The sequence below is a fragment of the Pinus tabuliformis genome, chromosome 3_1, assembly GCF_031772625.1.
Source record: "Pinus tabuliformis cultivar Carrire ecotype Pingquan chromosome 3_1, CPIR1, whole genome shotgun sequence".
Taxonomy (NCBI): Eukaryota; Viridiplantae; Streptophyta; class Pinopsida; order Pinales; family Pinaceae; genus Pinus; species Pinus tabuliformis.
In genome coordinates, this window is record NC_142301.1 from 682,846,495 (window position 1) to 682,866,573 (window position 20,079).

A 20,079-nucleotide genomic window follows, 5' to 3' on the forward strand; every position below is an offset into this window, starting at 1 on the left:
CATTTGTCACCAATTAGCATAAGTAAATTGGTGCTTACATACAGGTATTGTAGGCTATCAAATAACACAAGTAAATCATTTGATTACATAGGTACTGCAAGTTATCAAATAACACAAGTAAATATATGTTTACATAGGTGCTTCTCACTACTTAGCGGCATATATACAACCATGAGAGAGTGAAACTGGTAGTTTCATAACACAATTTTAGAAGACGAAAGACATATATGAAATGATATACAAAGGAGAGAAAACATAGTGTCCATTGCTCTGATTGGAATCAACCAAACTGTTTCATTAATCTTTGAAGATGGAGTCCAAATCACTAGTCCATTACTTTTAACAATTGTACATGCCCGAGCGCCTTATGAACAAACAAATTGAACCAAAGTGGAACCACTCTCTCTACAAACAGAGCTTACAACTTGCCAAAGTAGAATTCGGGGCTCTAGAATGCAGAAATTGGGAACCTCATTTAAGTGTTTTCTCCTTCTATTTATAAGGAGAGAGGAAGATTTGAATGACAATTACAAAATATCTCAGCCGAGCTCCAGTTGTTTGATCGACTAGCTATCTAAGCTTGCGATGGCTCTGTTGTATTACAACAGATTTGATTACTTCTTTAAAATGCAACAAAGTACAAAATAAAAAAACATGGGAAATCTAAATAATGATTGTAGAAAAATATCTCCATGCCAATTCCTGTGATCGCCTCTGATCAGGCCACGCCTTTTCCATGATGTTCCTCCTTTGTTATTCCACAGGTTCACCTCTCATCTTCGCCTTAACTTCTTGAATTCATTACTTTTTGGAGAAAGGGGCAACTAACTCTCGGTTTCTTGTCACAGTGCAGAAACAGAGATCGACCTCATAGTCTTTCATTCCATTGCTGTGTGGAGCTCCATGTTGAGAAACTAATTATCAGGTGACCTGCACACTGCTTCCTGAGTCCTATACCTCCATTTATCTCACTGAAGATGTGCGTCAGAGCATAGAGATGGCTTGTATCACCTCAAGGCAGACCCAACACTCTTTCCTGCGGATCGTGGTCCTTGCTGCCTTGACCCAACGATCTTTGACAATCACTGTTACACTTGAGACAAACTCCTATGTTCCTGCATTCAATCTTGCAGTGACCGATTCATACATTCTTTAAATCCATATACTTCCTTATTGGATCAATGCCATATCGATTCCATGTTTCCATCACCAATATGGTTGATGCTATGATATTGCAATCAATGGTATCTTTGGACCTCTGATATGCGATCTCCGATATATCCAACCTCCAGTATTCCTCCCTAAGGATTCAATCCTTGAACTTCGGCAGACCATATATTTTGATCCAAGAGTCCATTTTTGGCCTTCCAAATATTGTTGGAAAGCTTGTTCAGAGCACTTTGTAATGGACGGGGTTTGATTTAGCCTTTGATTCCTTCTGCTGCTCGGAAAATGATTGCAAACTTCTCTTCTCATTTACTCTTTGGAGAGCCGGAAACACATTTTGTAGTAAGTGACAACATTGGCTCCAATTGGGGACAATGCCTTGTTGGCAAGGTGTGAGAACCTACAAACTAGTAGCCTTCACTATTGGGAATGGAGTCAAAAATATATGGAACCTATAAAACCAAGAAATCTCCATGGAAATTTATTTGTTGGGAGTTCTTTCCTCATAAAACTAAAATGAAAAATTACAAACTGTAAGAATTGGAAATTAAATACTCACATTTTATATACAACTCCTGCTTAGGCATAAGGCTCAATTCACCCAAGTGAGGCCAACCTTCGAATGATACTAGCCCAACATCTGAGTACTAGACCTTATGTCATTGTTCTCTTGGAAGTCAACAACTAAAATAGGCATGCCTCACTACCCCCAAATTGATATTTTATGCTCAACTCTTTTAATCTCAACCATGATCCTTCTAGTTGGGATTGGAATTGATATATATTGTTGCACGTCAAAGAAATATGTTTACAATAAGATTAAAACAATGGAGTCGCCAAGGTGAGAGATCTTCAACCCACACTTCCCTTGCTCACCCGACAGAGGGAATGTAAAAATTGTCGTACCCATAGAAAAAATAAATTTTATCGTTCCCCAACAACGGCGCCAGAAAGATGTTGTAGCTTTTTCTATCGCCTGTCACACAATTGCTTTCAAAAGATATAGACGCCTCTTAGAGACAATCTCTGGGTCGATAGGAGACCGGTGCCTAGGGCATCCGAGATGAGTGCTTTTGAAGATTATCTAAAGGCTTTCTGATGCACTCCATATGTCACATAATTGGTTCAATAGCCCTTCACCAAGGTAAATTAAAGCAAGCACATAGATTGAAATAAACACTAGTAGATATGACTAATCTCAAAGAGAAATGTGTTGGTTTTGGTGGCCGACACACGAAAATACACAGTTTAACATTGTTATTGTAGTATAGATGAATAGGAGGAAGGAAAAGGAGGGAAATCAATGCAGAGGACTGGACATAACACAAAATCATAAGCAACAATCTCTAGCAGAAATATGGAAGGGCGAGGAGGTGAAAATGCAGAAAAAGTGGAGCACGAATTAAGGTCTCAACCTCTATGCCTCATGAATACATTTGTCACCAATTAGCGTAAGTAAATCTATGCTTACATACAATAATTGTAGGTTATCAAATAACACAAGTAAATCTGTGATTACACAGGCACTGCAGACTATCAAATAAAACAAGTAAATGCGTTTACACAGGTACTTCTCACTACTAGCAGCATACATAAACCCATGAGAGAGAGAAACCGGTAGCTTCATAACATATTTTCAGAAGCAGAAAGACATACATGAAATGATAAACAAAGGGAAAAACATAATGTGCATTGCTCAGATTGGAATCAACCAAATTGTTTCATTAATCTTTGAATATGGAGTCCACATCACTAGTTCATTACATTTAACAATTGTATATGCCTGAGCACCTTATGAACAAGCAAATTGAACCAAAGTGGAAACACTCTCTCTACAAACAGGGCTCAAAACTTGCAAAACCAAAATTCGGGCCTTTAGAATGCAGAAATTGGGAACCTCATTTAAGTGTTTCTTCTGTCTATTTATAAGGAGAGGGGAATCTTTGAACAATATTTACAAAATATCTCAGCCGAGCTCCAGCTGTTTGATTGACTAGCTGTCTCGTTGTGCGATGGCTCTGCTGCCCAAAATGATTACAACAGATTTGATTGCTTCTTCAAAATGTAAAAAAGTACAAAATAACAAAACACGGGAAAACTAAATAAAGACCATATCAAAATATATCCATGCCAATTCTTGTGATCGCCTCTGATCATGCCACACCTTGTCCATTACGAGTCCATCATATATGTGGCTTATGAATTGTTGTATATATCTGGGGAGGTTGCTAGTTCTCTATCAAAATTTAACATTGAAAAATAAATTATATGCTATGAAAAAGGTTAATTGTTTTCTATGACTAATGTTAAATATAGAGATATAATTGAATGCTTAACCTCTCGTCATCCTTGATGTCATTTATTCCACTAATCAATGACATGTATGCCAAAATTTCGATAATTTTAAGAAAATTGTGAATGGATATTTACAAATCCATGAAATAAATTTGATGGTAAGTTATCCATCATTATTCCACAGTTCATATAATACCTATGAGGTATATATAACAGTTAATGTGAGTTTACTCTTCATATCTAGTTATAGTGAATTAATGTGAGTTTACTCTTCATATCAGGTTATAGTTTCTAATTGCAAAAGAAAACAAGTTTAGTTTATCTATATATATATATATATATATATATATATATATATATATATATATATATATAATAGTATGAAAATATAGTAAATTATTTAATTAGTCATAACTTAATTATGGAACTCTATAGGCTTTTTTAATTTGTCTCAAGGGAAACTAGATATTTTTAACCACCAACATAATTCATTAAAACAAGTCTAACTATAACATAATTGTAATAGAAAAAATTGTCACTAAGCATTCCACCCATTTAAGAGTAAGAATAAGTAACAAGGGCGGGTATTTTGGGAGCAAGGAGGTTAGATTAACATTGCAAATGGATCTCTAGATGTTCAAGCCTTGCATCCAGTCTTTCCAAGTAAAAGCATTGATTCCTCTGAACTAGTTTAATGTCTTCCACAGAAGAAAAGATATGGTATATCCCATGTTTGTCTTTTAAGACCCTATCAAGCAAAGTCCTCATCCTCTAATGTAAAGTTATGGACTTGAGGAACAATTCCCTTCTTTCCTTGGTGTAGCGAGGGTCAGGAACCCTGTGAGAAACCTCTTCCAAAATATCTGAATCTCAAAACACTTGGGGGTCCAAAGCAGTCACGGACTCTTGGTTTCCCATCTTATTGCAGATCTAGAGAGACAACAAAATATAAATTGTCACTAGTTTTGTTAGAAATGGATTTTCCAATGCCTCATTTCCTTATGAGCTAAGTATGGTGAGTTGTAAGCTCAATAGGGACTTGCATCTGTCCAGTTGTCGTAGTTATCCTTAACTGACACTAAACCTCCTTCATTGCTATATAATGGAGGTATTCTATGTACTTTTACATGATATTGTGATTAATAAAATACTCTTTCATTATATCAGAGTGGGTGATTCTTGCCCTGTTGAATTCATTTTTGGAGTTTCCTAATTTTTTTCGTGCCCTGAATGGGGTCTCTGTGATCAGGTGTACATAGATCAGGTCAGATCTGAGTTTGATACCCATGGCTTCTTCATAGTCAGGGTTCCAATATTCATATTGGCACCGAATTTTATTTTATTCTTTGTAGTGATCACTAATATTTGATTGTTGTATTGAGATCATAGTATCAATGGAAATTCATCCACTATAATCATATTTGTGAAGTATCACTCTAGTAAATCATAGAGGGGATCAAAACCTTTCATCATTGATGCTCAAATTCAATTGGGACCAAATCCAGAGTTAGATTACTCGGAATCGGCTTTTTTAGTGGGTTGATCTTTACTCTTTTGGCAGTTGAGCATCTGCACGTGCAACAGATACTTTGACGACATGCTAATATTTTTGTTACAGTTGAAGTCTCATGTACAACTCTCTCATCTGGGGAGAAGGGTGCACATCTCCCTGAATCTCTAGAATCCGTACGAGATAACTAAATGGTATAATATCTGAAGCTCATGTTTTGAGAGAGAAGAGCTTTGGGTTATATCGTTGATCTAGTTTGAAAATGTTAGCAGTATGCCATCATGAATTGGTCTAATAGTGGATCGTGGTTTTGATCTCGAGCTCACCCTCTACAGATACGCCGACTCCAGCTTTTTTGCTGCAATTTGAATTTTCCCTTCACTGCCTCCAGGCCGATCAACAATTAGGCATAAGGGAAACATATTTGAATTGCAATCCAAGACAAGTGGACATGCATACTTGTATTCGTGGGAACAAAGGCTTGCATTTGTTTGTTATGAAGCAATGACTATTATAACAAATTCTCATAAGTGTCATGCAAACGAATACGAAAGAGGCATATGCGTGGGGATTATCGTTGGGGTGTTAATTTGCCTATGTTATTGGGGAGATTACAATTGGGTTTTTTTTGCCTCTCACCTCTATTAAGCCCAATAAAAACACATTTTTTTTATTAGTTGTTTGTACTACGGGTCCTTTTTCCATAAAGGGTTTTTAAAAGAAGGATTATTTTTTTTTGGGCACAAATTCTTTAAAAAAAGGATGTTAAATCTTAAAATTTCCATGCATTTTTTTATATGAAAATGATGCCGAATGGAGAATAGCCATATATCCATTTGGTTGATGTATTTGGTATCTTGATGGATGCTAGTTATGAAATCCTTTCTTGTTTGCTAGTGGTACAAATGTTGTTGAATTGATATGATTTGTAGCATGCTTTGAAGTGTAAAGTAGTTGTTGTTGTCATCATCAACTTTTTTTTATAGTAATTTTTGTGGCTAGTGAAAACACATTTGCCAACTTTTGTTATCAAGATGGGTAAAATATTTTAGGATCTTCAAGAGAAGAAGGCACCATATGAACTTTGTGAAGAGGATATTCAATTGCAGTCAATCTTAGCACTTTTTCAAGGAGAGAATGCAACTCTTAAAAATAGGTTGCAAAGTTCATTCGCTCAAAAGATCAAGAAGGTTGACCATCTAGATTCAACCATGGGAAAATATTTCCAAATGCTTGCAGATGAACTTCAAGAAAAGATTGACCTCATTGATGAACTGGAGGAGGAAGTTGAGACTTTTTCTGACTCAAGAATAGAAAATTTGAGGAAGCAACTGGAAGAAAAAAAAGTTTAGCATGTTATGAATATTAATTGTTTAAAAGAAAAATGTTGGAGCAATATCATTTTTTCAAACAAGATTATGATGCCTTGTCTCAGCAACTAATTGAGAAGGAGGAGGTCATTCAAAAGTTTCAATATTCTAAGCAGGAACTTGAATTGGAAGTTAGTCTTCTTCAAAAATTTGAGATGGAGATAGTTGATGTTAAGGTGCCAAGCTCTCATTCTTCCACACTTGATGATGAATACCAGAATCCTTGTAACACCCTCTTCCCACATCTACCAAAGAAACCAGCCAGCTGCTGTAAACATGTGATGAGAGGCCACTATGATATGACTTGACCTCCTAAGTCACATTAAGGAAGTGGAACCAACAGAAACACACCATACAGACATCCAAAAATCATCAACAAAACCCTTAGAGGACAAGTCATCCACTCAAACAGCATGTCTCCAGGCCCCACTGCTATTTTAAGTCTCTTGGACCATAGTCAGTCTCATGCTATTGGAAAGGGAGCGACCAACAACCTAAAGTCTCTTTCACATGTTTGACCACCAATGAATTTGGATGAGAATTGCTAGTGTTGTGCCAGCGACCTTAGGATTTAAGTCACTTTTTCAGGCTCAGAGCCCAGGTCACTGCCCAGAATTGATCCATCTCTTCAAATTAGTAAGATAAGATGGAAATTACAGTACTAATGAAAATACTCGTTCAAGACCTTGTCCAGACCCCTACTAGCCATGACAGGCATTTCATCCAACATGTTGCAAATGTGTAATCTACAGGTGTAGTTCAAAGTTTTGAGTATAGGGGTCTCATACTTAGCTGAGAATCACTAAGAACCATTGATGCCTGAATGCATCAACTATCATTCCATCCATTATGTCATAGATACATTGATCATTCAATTATAAGTAAAAAGAGCCACACATGGCTGCTATCATAAAACACATACATAACCGACATAATAGCAACAAAAAATACTCATGAAAGTATAGTAATATAGACCACATATAATTAATCAAAATGAACATAGAAATACAACGAGAAATAACCTTTCATTAATTATGTAAAATACAAACCCGGGATGGGACTTCCACATTACGCCTGACCGTAGAATGGATAAGCCAAAACTCTCTTCAGCCATTCACCCCTGAGCCATATTCCAAGCATGAATGTGGGATATCATCGAACACATCAATTAAACCTCATCTAGGGATTCCAAAATCCATCCACCTCAACCCATCAAATAGTGATTCCACCTCATGGTTGAAAATCACCAAACCATCATCAAATTGGTCTCCATCCAAACCTTCCAGGGCTTCCAGAGCATTTGTTCCAACAATGGCTTCTAGGACTAGTAACTCAACCCATAGCTATCCTTGAGCTTCCTGAGAATTTTTCTAACCAAGGCTTACAAAATTAGTAACTCAACCCACCAATGGCTTCCAAAGCGTTTTTCTAACCAAGGCTTCTAGGACTAGCAACTGAACCCAAGTTGTTACAGGGATTCCAGAGCGTTTTCCCAGCCAGGGCCTTCAGGAACTAATAACTCAACCCAAGCTAAGGAAACATGAGAACCAACCAAAATAAAACAATGAAAATAAACCCACAATCACCATGGCTATCCAAGAAATGGCAAGGCTAGGAAATCCATTATCAATCTAGGCAAATCCTTCCTGCCAATGATAGATCATAGCCAAGAAACCACATGCATGTGCCATGCATGCCAAAACTAGTGAAGGAAACATACATGCAACTCAATACCTGCAAGCAAATCTGATGTAGCTGTTGATCCTTGTGGATCCTTTCACTTTCCTGTTTTTCCTTTGCCTTCTTGCTCCAAGAATCCAAGTACGCCACACCCTCCAAGAGTGATCCAAGAAAATTCTAAGTGTCCAAGAGTATGATAGAGAGAATAATGAGAGAGAGCTCCAACACCAAACTGAAAAAAGGTTACCAGTTGATCCTCAGAAACCTTTTTATTGATGAGGCCTAGATTTTCCTCATTTTGCATTATTTCCTTCATTTTCCTCCTCACATGCAACATGTGACCTTTCACCTCCTTTTTCTCCTAATTTACATTATTTTCATAAATAAATGTAACAAAAGTGTCTTTTTGCATTTTAATGCCCTAGCCATTGCCTTTGCCATTTTTCTTAAGGATAAACAACCAAATGAATACCCCCTTAGGATATTTTTCCTAACATTCAGCTTGGAGTAGTTGTCCCATCGACCGTGGTTATTTTTTTAAGCTTTTATTACATGGAATTTCCACCAGGGCTGTTATAGAACCCTCCCCCTTGGGGGACAGCATCCTCAATGTTCAATCACTCATATACCTCAACAGCCTATTGAAAGAAGACATAATTCTCATAGAGCTTTATAACACAACTCGATGCAGTGTTTATAATGAAATATTTTCTCGAGAGAAAAACATCATGACAACATACTATATAGAGGAGCTTTATAACACAACTCATTACGATATTTACAATGATCATCTTTCCATGCGCCAACTCATATAACATCATAACATCATGATAACATAAACACATGATAGCATAATAACTTGACACCCATATCGCATAGTGGAGCTTTATAACATAGCACGTTACAGTATTTACATCCATACGAAGGTGTACATATAGTGACATCATAAAAACTATAGATACCAAAACATATGCCAAATCATATACCAAAACATATATCAAAACATATACTAAACACCATGTCTAAGCATATATCAAACCATCATGAACCATATATCAACCACCATAAAGCAAGTACCAAACCATCATAAAGCAAATACCAAACTACCATATCAAACTGCTTTGCCTCAACTGGAAAACAAGGATATATAGCCCGCATCTGATCCTCCATCGCCCATGTAGCTTCATCGGGCCTAAAGTGGTTCCATTGCACTTTAAATTTCTCTATTTCTTGGTCTCGGAGCATGAACACCTTTTTCTGCAATATACACTAAGGCTTCGGCTGGAATTTTCCATATGGTTCCATCTGCAATAAAAACAGTCAATTATACGATTAACACCTTTAATATGCTTCTTAAGCAATGATACATGGAATTTCACTTTTGAAGGAAGTGTAATTCGATATGCTACTAGCCCAATCCTCTCAATGATGCAAAAGGGCCCACAAAACTGTGGTGCTAGCTTGGCACATGAGCCAATCCACAGGAGCTCTTCTTCAGTTTGATGCGCAAGTACAGTTGTTCCCTAACTTGGAACTCCTTGAACAACTTGTTCCTATATGCATAACTATTTTGCCTATCCTGTGTTCTCTTTAGATTCTTCTTGATTACTTGCATTTCTTGTTCCATGTCTGCCAACATATCTTGTCCAAACAATACCTTGCTAACCAGATCAATCCAACTGATAGGAGTGTTACAACTCTGCCCATGCAGTGCCTCAAAAGGACTCATCCTCGATGACTCTTGACAACTGTTGTTGTATGCAAACTCTACCAAGGGGAGATACTCTTCCCACTTTCATTGTTGATGCATCACATACATCCTCAACATGTCCTCGAATATCCTGTTGACCCTCTCTGTCTGTCCATATGTTCGCGGATGATAAGCTGTGCTGAAGGAAAACTCTGTGCCCAAACTTGCAAATAAATCCTTCAAAAACTTGGAAGTGAACTTTGCATCCCTATTTGACACAATATTCTTCAAAACACTGTGTAGTCTAACCACATCTCTGATGAATACTTGTGCCACATCACTAGCTGAGAACGTAGACTTCACCGGAATGAAGGCAACCTTTGGAAACTTCTCCACAATGACCATGATGGATTCATGCTGCTTCACTGTCTTTGGAAAACCTGCGATGAAGTCCATTGAAATGACCTTCCATTTCAATTTCGTAATCATGATCGGCTGTAGCAGTCCACTTGGATGCTTACACTTTGCTTTTACTCGCTGATAATCAAAACATCCAACCACAAACTCTGCTACATCCCTCTTCAAGTTTGGCCAATAGTAAGTTCTCTTCACTATTGTCAATGTATTTTGGTAACCTGGGTGACGTGAATACGGTTTCGCATGAAACTCCCTTAAGATCACTTTCTTGAGATCACTATCATCTGACACATATATACTGTCTCGGAACCTAACCAGTCCATCTGTTGTAAGACAATATTCCAAGCCTTGTGCACCTGCACCTGAACCGGTACCATTACCTGTACATGTACCATCACGTGTACCTATACCTATACCATCACCTGTACCTATACTCTGCTACAACCTCTACACAATCTCTATATATCTGACATCCAGTTGTCCTGCCTGCGAGATCATGTCCTGTAAATCTGTTCCATAAGAGCTCATAGCGGCTAAGTGATTCACCTGTACTCACCTGCTAAGAGCATCTGCCACTCTGTTCTCCTTGCCTTTGATGTATCTGATCTCAAAGTCGAACTCGATGATCGTAGCCAACCACTTAGCTTACCTACCATTCAGATTTAGTTAGTCAAATAGATACCTCAACCCATTGTGATCACTCATCAATGTGAAACTCTTGCCTAGAAGATAGTGTCTCCACATCTTCAGTTCATGTATAATTGTTGCCAACTCAAGATCATGTGTGGGATAGTTATGTTCATGCTCATTCAGTTTCCACGAGTCATAGCATACTACCTGTCCATCCTACATAAGGACTCCACCAAGTCCTCTCTTACACGCATCTGTGCGCACAACAAATTCTCTATTTAGGTCTGCAATCTTCAATATTGGTGTATGTGTTAACAACTACTTGAGCTTCTCAAAACTAGCCTCACATTCCTCTATCCATTCAAACTTCTTACCTTTTCTTTGCAAAGATGTGATAGGATAAGAAATTTGCGAGAAGTTACTGATGAGCCTCTTGTAGTAACCTACCAAACCCATGTAAGATCTCACCTCATCCACATTCTTAGGAGATACCCACTCCATGATGTCTCTTATCTTTTCTAGATCTACTGCAATGCCTTCCTTGGAGACGATATGCCCCATGTAATGCACCTTCAACTGAAAGAAACTGCATTTTCTAAGTTTAACATACAACCGATGCTCTCTCAACAATTTCAACGCTGCTGCTAGATGCTCGTCATGCTCTTTTTCTTTTTTAGAATATAACATTATATCATTAATTAACATGAGAATAAATTTATCTAAATATGGATGCAATACATTATTCATTAAGCACATGAATGTAGCTGGAGCATTAGTTAAGCCAAATGGAACTACAACAAACTCATAATGCCCATACCTGGTCCTAAATGAAATCTTGTAAATTTCCTCTTCCTTGATGTGTACCTGATGGTATCCGAATCTCAAATCAATCTTTGAGAACACTTGTTCTCCTTCAATTGATTGAACAAGTCACCAATCCTCGACAAAGAGTACCTTTTCTTGATGGTCACTTTGTTCAACTGCCTATAATCAATGCATAATATGAGAGTACCATCTTTTGTCTTCATAAACAAGACCAGTGCACCCATGGTGATACACTTCGCCTAATGTATCCTTTGTCCAACATTTCCTTCGGCTGCAACTTTAACTCAACCAACTCAGTTGTACTTATCTTGTAAGGTGCTTTCGATGATGGAGCTGCCCCTGGCACTAACTCAATCGAAAAGTCTACCTCCCTGTGAGGTGGCAACTTTGTAATGTACTCATGGAATACATCCTGAAATTGCTGTAATGCTAGATATCTGTTCAACACATCTGCATCCTCAACCTCCTTACCCTTATAGCTTGCACCCTTTCCTGCGGCTACACTTTGCTTGCATAGTTGTCACCATCCTAATAGATGCAACTTTCTTCTTACCTTACAAGACTCTTGGTTCTCCATTGTCATCAACACACTCAATAGATTTATCATAGAAGTCTACCTTGGTTCTATGTAGATACAGCTTCCATGCCTAATAACATACTGTATGAACCCAACAATAATACATTTAAATGTGCTGCTATAGGCATACCATTTAAGTCAAATGCGCAATCTCTTACCCAATGATGCACTCGCTTCTTTGTACCTGTATCCAACTGCACTAACTAAGAGTCCACATACAATTCCTTACTCAAACCACACTTATCCACCATTTTAGGACTAGCATAGTTATAATTAGATCTAGGGTCAATCAAAATAGAAATAGCTTGATCACAAATATTATCATCCATCTCAATGATAGATGGTTGATGCTCTGCCTGTTTGTTATTCAAGGCTGCATAGATATGTGGAATACTCTGACCAATGTCTCCAATTGTTTGCACCTCTTGTGCACTGTATATATGAGGTCTACCACCCTGATTCTACAGACAATCTCTCTTGCAATGATATTTGCCACAATTCCAACACTCTATAGGCTTCTAGCCTCCATCCTTATTATTTTCTTCAAATCAATGTCCCTGTTATATGATGCATTGAACCTCTTAGGTGGTGCGACATTCTCCTTGTTACCAGAATCCTGTGGTCTTGCTCGCTTCTTGTCTAAGTTTCCTTTGTTCTTTGCATTACCTCTTCATTCTGGCTTAGTCTCAATTTTGCGCTTCGTTTGTTCATAACAATGCTTTAGCTTTCGAATGACCTCCTCCAAATATCTAGGCTCATCGAACTCAATCCTATCTTTAAATTCAACTGGTAACCCAGTAATGAACCTCTAAATCTTAGCCTTCTCCTCTGTGAGGTAAGGAACATATCTCAGTAACTCCAAACACTTACGAGTGTACTCATCATCTCTCATGGAACCCATCTTTAGTTCATAATTTGTTTTTCCATGTCATCAAAGTACCTTTCTGACAAGTAATTCTTCTTAAATAGCCACTTAAACTCACTCCAAGACAAATCTTCTTCATGAATACACCTAACATTCTTCACATCTTCCCACCAAATGCCTGCTTTAGCTTTGAGATTGAAGGTAGCTAGACTAGCTTTCAAGTTCTCTGAATAATCATGAACCCTGAAGAACTTCCTCATGCCAAGCAACCATGCCTCTGCATCTTGTGGTTTCTTAATTTCCCGATCAAAAATAGGTGGGTTCACTTTCTTAAATTCACTTGACAAGTATCCCTTATCACTCCTCCTAAGGATGATACTGATGACGATCATAAATGTATTCGATTAAAAACATTCCCTTCAAAGCACATCTTGTCCATTATTTAAAATGAATTTGAAATTCTTCGAGCCCACATTCGTTTGTTGAAATAGATAAGTCAGATTTACCTAGAGCAAGCAATATATTTCTAACCCCAGTAATTGTAATCCGAGGTGATACCGGAAAGATACTTTGTGAATGGTAATTTATAATTAAATTTTTATAATTTACAATGAGGGTAATTTAATATTATATGAATTATTTTTATTTTTTGGAAATTTTTGTGGTGGAATTTTTTAGTTTAATTTATCTAAAATTTTGCATGAATTTATTGAAATTACAAGTTTGATGAGTAAATTCTGCACATTAGTAGTGTCCTAGAAATTTTCTAAAGTGCGGAATGCATATATATAATTAAAAAATGAATTTAAATAACATAAATCAAAATTTCACCACAATTTTTTCTGCCAAATTCTAACACCAAAAACTTCAAAAAATTACACTAAAAACAACTCTAATATCATATAATATCACATGCAACCAAATCTGCAATCTGCCAGGTCAGACTCCCACTCTCATAGCTTCATTAATGCGAATTAAAACCTTTGATATACCTTATGTGCCCTATACCCTATAGGTTTTGTATTAATTCAATGTATCCATTAGCACTTCGATATGCGCCGACGGTTGATATATAATGCATTCAAGGTTTGGTTTGTTGTTGTTAATATAATACAAAGTCAGGTTTACCTATAATAGAGTAAGCAAGATATTTGATTGATATATAATATATTCTAGATTTTTTTTTTTTTTTAATTAGTAACCTATAATGTAATCCTAAAATGTAATATTTTATATTTAAAATTTTAAATATTTTGATAAAACCACGTGGGTTTTAAATATAAATATAATAATAAAGAGATTTGAAAAATTAAATGAAACATTTAAAGATTAGATTACAAATTTTGTGGCACTGCTAAATTTAGATTATTACAATACGAAGTGAATCAAGCATCATTTGTTTTTTTAATTTAATTTACAAAGTAATATTATTTATTATTTAATTTACAAAGTAGTATTATTTAATTTCCAAAATATTATTAATAAAAAAGATAATATATTTTAAAAATGGTGAAAGAATATATTTTAAAAATAGTAAATGGTTAATTAAAAAAATATTTAAAATTTTAATAGATAATTTTTTATTATCTTATAATTATTCTCTTTCAATTACTTTTTACATAAAAAAAAATAAATACTAAACAATAACACTACATATTACACTTATTCATTATTTAATATATATTTCTAAATACATAAATAATTTTAAACATTCACACAAAAGCTTATTAAACATTTTATATGATTGACACAAATTCTTTTAAACGAGATGAAAAAATATTAATAAATAATGTATATTTTTAAATACATAAATAACTCTAAAACCGAAAAAAAACATATTAAACATTTTATACACTACAGACAAATTCCTTTAAACAAAATCCAAAAAATATTAAAAAGTAACATAAACGTATAACATTTGAAATAAATTGCTGTTTTTTTAAAACGATGCCCGTTCACATGAAGGCACGGCGTGGCTACTCGATAAGGGCTCTGAGCGCTAGCTTTCATGTGAGAACGAAATGCGCTAGAAGATTAGAAGTTACTGTTTTCTAATTTATTCATCTGGGTTTTTCCTTTTTTTAATCTAACTATGGGAGTTTTAAAATGAGTGGCACTCTTAATATGCTACATGAGTAATATTTAAGTAATAAAAAATTGGTTGGATATTATATTTGGTTTGGGTTACACTAGTTTTTAACAGAGTATTTGGTTTGGGTTACACTAATTTTTACCATATTTCAATGCTACAATAATAATGTCATAATATGAGACACTATCTCAATCTTGTTTCAGTCAATAGTCTTTACCATATTTCAATTCTACAAGCGAGTAATGTCATATGATACACTATCTCAATCTTATTATTTTGTTTAATTTTTTTAACTATAGAATATTCATGCATGATGCACCATCTGTGTAACACAGTTTGTTATCCCTTTTTCGTAGAAAGCAGAATATTTGGGAGACAACGACGTCCCTAAGACAGGGCCGGCGCCAGCCTTACAGCGAAGGAGCAACCCTACCCATATTTGCAGCTAACGCTCACGGCGTTGATGGTGGGAATTTATTTTGGATTTTGCTTCGTTCAATTCAATTCCCAGACAAGGACGGCCGGATCGCCGAAACGCCAGAGCCCTAACCCAGTCCCGTTTTTGTGAAATGAGCCCTAACTGCATCGACTACTTACGGGTCAACTACGTTATATTATATTCCACATCGTCAGTCGCCGCTTTCGAACGTCAAGACTTGACAATGCTCCTTTTATTGTCGAACGTAACAATTATGTTTTATTCATGAACGTAACAATTAATAGATGGACAGTACATTTTGGGAATTTATTTTTTAATCAGAATTTACTGTTTTAGAATTTATTCATTTAATTTGAATTTGAGTTTAGTTTGTTTGTTTTTTTTGTTGAGAGATTATAAAGAGTGACACTCTTAAGTAAGAGATTATGTCAGTTTTAAAGAGTGAGTATCTGGTTTCAATCACACTAAGTTGAATGGGTGTAATAGTTAAGAGCGTGTATTTTTTTTAAAAAAATGACAGATTCAAATTTAAAATGATAAAATATAATTTTGTGGACTTATTTTTTCTTTTTATATTAATAATAATATTTTTAAATAAAATTATAATTTTTTAAATATATAAATAAATTTAATACTCTATAAAATTATTTCCTATTCATATTTCAAATTTCAAATTTGTGATTATTGTAATAAATTTCTTGAAACTTTTCATAGAACTTTTTAACAAATTTTAGGAAAATTCCCAGAAACGAATCTATGGACTTATTAAGGATCATTCAGACACCATATTCTAGAAATTTCCCGGAGCTTATCTAGCCCCATCTTATCCGTTCAATTAATCATACGTGAATCCTTGAGTTTTCATAGCCATTATTAACAAATTTTACAAAATTTCCCAGAAATGAATCTGTGAACTTATTAAGGAATCATTCAGATACCATATTCTAGAATTTTCCTGGAGCTTATCCAGCCCCATGAATAAGCTCCATACCATGAATCCTTGACCTTTGCTGCACCACTACTTTTTCTATCACTAACGTCGACAACTAAGTCTTGATATAAGTTAACAGATCACTAACGTCGACAACTAAGTCTTGATATAAGTTAACAGATCACTAACGTCGACAACTAAGTCTTGATATAAGTTAACAGATCACTAACGTCGACAACTAAGTCTTGATATAAGTTAACAGTTTGTTTTGATATAAGTTTTTATGAGTTTATCTCTTAAAATGAAGAAAATTATTTGTAATAAGTAAAAAACCAATAAACCATTATTGAAATGGCAATAACAACTTGTTTTAATATAAGTTAACAATTTCTTTTGATATAAGTTTTTATGAGTTTATCTCTTAAAATGAAGAAAAATATTCGTAATAAGTAAAAAACCAATCACGATTATAGAATATTCCTAATAAGGAAAAAAGCCAATCGCCACAATTATAGAATAAACTCTGAAAAGAATTTTGTAAATCTTTAGATTTGAGATGGTGAAGATTGGCCTCCTCCACCAGTAAAAGTGTATAGAATAAAATCTGATTTATTTTTTACAAATTTTTAAATTTGAGATAGTGACCATTGGCCTCCTTTACCAGTAAACCTGTTATTTTTATGGCTAATAACGTAAATGCTCGATATGTCAAATAAACAATTTTATGACCTTTCAATTTTTTTTAACTATAATCAGTAAAAAAAATAAAAAAAAAAAAAATTTGAAAAAAAAAAAAAAAAACCTTCCATAGAACATCGAATTCGAGGCCCAGTAACCGCGATTTGGATATGTAAAACCGTATATGGTCAAGTCGAAAAGCACAAAAAAAAGATATTATTGTACATTTATAGCTCTATTTTAGTGATTCAATTTAATAGATCTCGGTTGGGTTTGTTGTGTACAACATTAGACTTTTAGAGTAATCACGCCTTTAATGAACTCATAAATATTTTAGCTTAGACTGAACTAATAAATATTTTATATTTAAAGATTGTAGAAACTAATAAACTAATTTGGGAACATGGGAATGTTAGAATATCACTAGCCATAGAATTTGTTGTAGCTTTATATATCTTTTGTCATATAATTCTTTTCAGTAGATATAGAAACCTCTTAGAGACATTCTTTGGGTTCATAGGAGATTAGTGCCTAGGGCATCTGAGATAAGGGTTTTTGAAGATTATCTAAAGGTTTTATATTGCACTCCATATGTCACGTAATAGGTTCAATAGCCTTTCGCTAAAGTAAACTCAAGCAAACACATAGATTGAAATAAACATTGGTAGATATGGGTAATCTCAAGGAGAAATATCATAGTATAGATGAATAGGAGGAAGCAACGGAGGGAAATCGATGCAGAGGATTGAACATAACACAAAATCCTAAGCAACATTCTTCAGTAGAAATATGGAAGAGTGAGGAGGTGAAAATGCAGAAAAAGTGGAGCATGAAATCAGGTCTCAATCTATATGCCTCATGAATACATTTGTCACCAATTAGTATAAGTAAATTGGTGCTTACATACAGGTATTGTAGGCTATCAAATAACACAAGTAAATCAGTTGATTACATAGATATTGCAGGCTATCAAATAACACAAGTAAATATATGTTTACATACGTGCTTCTCACTAATTAGCGGCATATATATACAACCATGAGAGAGTGAAACTGGTAGTTTCATAACACAATTTCAGAAGAGGAAAGACATATATGAAATGATATACAAGGGGAAAACATAGTGTCCATTGCTTCGATTGGAATCAACCAAACTATTTCATTAATCTTTGAAGATGGAGTCCAAATCACTAGTCCAATACTTTTAACAATTGTATATCCCTGAGCACCTTATGAACAAGCAAATTGAACCAAAGTGGAACCACTCTCTCTGCAAACAGAGCTCAGAACTTGCCAAAGTAGAATTCGGGCCTCTAGAATGCAGAAATTGGGAACCTCATTTAAGTGTTTTTTCCTTCTATTTATAAGGAGAGAGGAAGATTTGAACAACAATTACAAAATATCTCAGCCGAGCTCTAGTTGTTTGATCTACTAGCTGTCTCAGCTTGCGATGGCTCTATTGTCCAAAATTATTACAACAGATTTGATTGCTTCTTTAAAATGCAACAAAGTACAAAATAACAAAACATGGGAAAACTAAAGAATGATTATAGAAAAATATCTCCATTCCAATTCCTGTGATCGCCTCTGATCAGGCCACACCTTTTCCATGATGTTCCTTCTTTGTTACTCGGCAAGTTCACCTCTCATCTTCGCCTTAACTTCTTGAATTCCTCACTTTCTGGAGAAAGGAGCAACTAACTCTCGGTTTCTTGTCACAATGCAAAAACAGAGATCGACCTCGTAGTCTTTCATTCCATTACTGCGTGGAGCTCCATGCTGAGAAACTAATTCTCAAGTGACTTGCACACTGCTTCCATTTATCTCACTGAAGATGTGCGTTAGAGCACAGAGATGGCTTGTATCACCTCAAGGCAGACCCAACACTCTTTCCTGTGGATCCTGCTCCTTGCTGCCTTGACCCAACAATCTTTGACAATTGTTGTTACACTTGAGACCAACTCCTATGTTCCTGCATTCAATCTTGCAGCTGCCAATTCATACATTCTTTAAATCCCTATACTTCCTTATTGGAGCAATTCCATATCGATTCCATGTTTCCATCACCGATATGGTTGATGCTACGATATTGCAATCACCGGTATCTCTGGACCTCTGATATGCGATCTCCGATATATCAAACCTCTGATATTCCTTCCTAAGGCTTCAATCCTTGAACTTCAGCAGACCATATATTTTGATCCAAGAGTCCATTTTTGGACTTCCACATATCTTTGGAAAGCTTGTTCAGAGCACTTTCTAATAGAGAGGGTTTGATTTAGGCTTTGATTCCTTCTGCTGCATGGAAAATGATTGCAAAATTCTCTTCTCATTTACTCTTTGGAGAGCCGGAAACACATTTTGTAGTAAGTGACAACATTGGCCCCAGTTGGGGACAATGCCTTGCTGGCAAGGTGTGAGAACCTACAGACTAGTAGCCTTCACCATTGGGAATGGAGTAAAAAATATATTGAACCTATAAAACCAAAAAATTTCCATGGAACTTTATTGTTGGGAGTCCTATCCTCATAAAACTAAAATGAAAAATTACAAACTCTAAAAATTGGAAATTAAATACTCACATAGTGAGCTTATTTATATACAACTCCTGCTTAGGCAGAAGGCTCAATTCACCCAAGTGAGGCCAACCTTCGAATGATACTATCCCAACATCTGAGTACTAGACCTTATGTCATTGTTCTCTTGGAAGTCAACAACTAAATCAGGAATGCCCCACAGCCCCCAAATTGATATTAGATGCTCAACTCTTTTAATCTCATCCATGGTCCTTCTAGTTGGGACTGGAATTGATATATATTGTTGCAGGAAAAAGAAATATGTTTACAATAAGATTAAAAAAATGGAGTCGCTAAGGTAAGAGATCTTTAATCGACACTTCCCTTTCTCACTCGAC